This window comes from Fragaria vesca, linkage group LG7, assembly GCF_000184155.1.
Source record: "Fragaria vesca subsp. vesca linkage group LG7, FraVesHawaii_1.0, whole genome shotgun sequence".
NCBI lineage: Eukaryota > Viridiplantae > Streptophyta > Magnoliopsida > Rosales > Rosaceae > Fragaria > Fragaria vesca.
In genome coordinates, this window is record NC_020497.1 from 7,579,996 (window position 1) to 7,582,809 (window position 2,814).

Genomic DNA, 2,814 nt, shown 5'->3' on the forward strand with positions numbered 1-2,814 from the left:
CTATATATATATATATATATATATATATATATATATATATATATATATATAGTTACTAGCCTTATTCATTGTTGATTCATTGCTCATTCACTTGTTATTTCAAGTCACCGCCCTAGTCCATAGTCAGTGGCATAGCTAGCTAGGGGCGAGAGGGTTCAATCGAACCCTTTCTCAAGTTTTAAAAAATCTTAATTAGCCTGAATGAAGATTGGATGTTAATATGAGTCATAAATTGACCTTCTTTTTTGAGAAACCCTTAATTAATTATAAATATTCTTCAACACCAATGGAATGAGAAAAATAGATGGTCTCTCTGGTCTCTCCCTTAGGGTTTGTTTGCAGTAGCTTATTTCGGTGGATCTGGATGGGAGATTTGCTCTCCTTTCTGGATTCGAATGGCGGTGGTACTAGCGGTAGACGTTGGCATCTTCTCGCTTTGAGAGGTGTTTGTCTTCTGGTTGTTGTGTTCGTCCCATTGGGTATTGGTAACAATGGTTGGTGGTGGCGTGGCATCTCCTCTGGTGGTGCGCAGGTGCTCAAGGCCAGTTATGATGGCGGAGCCATGATCTCGACACCGGGATCTTCTCTGTTCCACGGACATCTCAGTGATGGGCGTGGATCTATTGGCTGCAAGACTTCTTCAAATCTTGGGGAGGTGGCTTTCATGGTGACACTACCAGATCAGACTGCCGGTCTAGGTTCAGGGAATGCTAGGGTTTCGCCGTTGGAAGTACTTGGGGATTGGGATCTGCTGTCTCGGTCTCTGAGTTTCGTGGCGAAGGTTCCAGTAGTGACGTTGGCCGGACTCAAGGTGTCGACGATAGTTCATGGATGACTATCGGAGGCTGGTGGGTGGCTGTCAGATGGTGGATGGCTGCCGTAGACGGTGGTCATAGGTTGGAAGAGGCCGACGGTGGAAACAGATTGGTCTTGGACCGGGGGCCTTTGGGCTTGGGTCTAGGCCCAATCTTTCTTCTGCTGTCTCATGTGTAGGTTCTGCGACTGCAACTGCGGACTTTAGGGGCACTCCCTCTGCGTAGGGCAGTCCTAGAGCTCTCATTCTCTAATAAGCTAGTTTGCTAGCATTAGTTTTGCTTCTGTTTTTATTTCGTTTAGTTTTTGTTTGGTTTATTTTCGAACTGTGATAGGTGATTATATTTGATTACTCTAGGGTAGTCTCATGGCTTGATTCTTACGTGACCCCTCCAGGGTAAGTCATGTGTATGTAATTTTCCTCCTTTATTGAATACAAGGCCTAACGTCCTTCCTCTATAAAAAAATCAATGGAATGAAATAAAAATTTATACTATTGAAATACTTAATCTAAATTAATACAAATCGTGTCAAGGGTTTCTTACCATACTAATATGTACTTTAATGCTTTAATTTCTATTTACGATTTTTTTTTTTTACTAAATAAGCTAAATGGAAACAACACATTAATGTTTGTCATGCATTAACACTAAAGAAAAAGCAACACAATCTTTTCAATATTAATCGTGCGTAATATGAAATTTCAAAGTTTATTTTAGATGATTATTTACTGGTCTTTTCAGGAACAATGTTCATTTTAAATTTATATATAACAAATAGTTAAAATTAATTTGTGTTACTTTTATTACACAATAATCAATCTATCTATAACCGCCTCCTCTCTAACCCTAGCGAGAGAGAGCGACAACAGAGAGATCTTCTCCCTATCCGGCGGTGTGCTTCAACGTCGTCGTTGGACGGGGTCTTGCCATTCCCCGTGGTTGGGCATGTGACCAGTGTTCTAGTTTTCTCTTCGACTTGTGCGATGGTGATTGAGGTCGGGCATGTCGGGATTGTAGAGAAGAAGAAGAGGAAGTAGATCGGCGGCAGTCGTCTGGGAGCATTGGGTTCGTTCCATTTGATGGCGGAAGGGTTCCTCCCTTCTTTCTCTCCTCTGGTGCGGGGCAGTGATGCCGGCAGCAGCGAAGTCGACCGGGCATGAAGGTTGTCGATGGTGATGCTGGTCCTCTTTTGCTTCCATGGTGCTGGCTATGGGATTGTGCCTAACTTAGGTTGGGCCTGGTCTATTTAGAGTTTTTAATCTAGTTTTTTTAGGTTCTTAATCTGTCATTGTGGATCCAAGCCAATAAGTTAGTTTGCTAGCAAGTTTTGGATTCATGTTGTTCTTTGTTCTAGTGTGCTTCATCAATTGGTGATTGCATTAGGTTATTCTAGGATAGCCGACATGACTTAATTCTTACGTGACCCTTCCGGGGTAAGTCGTGTCTGTGTAATTTTTTTCTTTACTGAATACAAGGTCGTACGTCCTTCCTCTTAAAAAAAAAAACTAGTTTGTATTACTTTTTAAAACAAAATTATGTCATTGCTAGAGAATGATTGAAAATAAATTTAATTTCTTAGTCAATAAAGTTTGACACTTCTAAGTGAGATTTTTGGCTACGTCACTGTCCACAGTCCCTCATGCAAACCTTTGGTGAGGATGTCTACAACCTAAACCATCTCATTAGAAAGTGCACATGTACTGAAGAAGTTCATGAATCTTTTCAATGTAGGATTCGAACTTAAGTAATGAGCTAGCTGATCAGTAATTGACACATAAATGATAAATGAAGTAAAGGAAGGGTGAAGAATTATTTGGGTCTATCACAATGAATAGTGTTGCCAAGATACATCAATCTCCAACAATAGAGAAATTCGTCTGAATGGTATACGAACTTTTGCTCCTTATAAACTTTGGTATATCAAAGTTTTAAAAATATCAAAACGGTATCTCATGTTTCCATCCCAAACTTAAGATTGGTATCAATAGTCATTAAGATG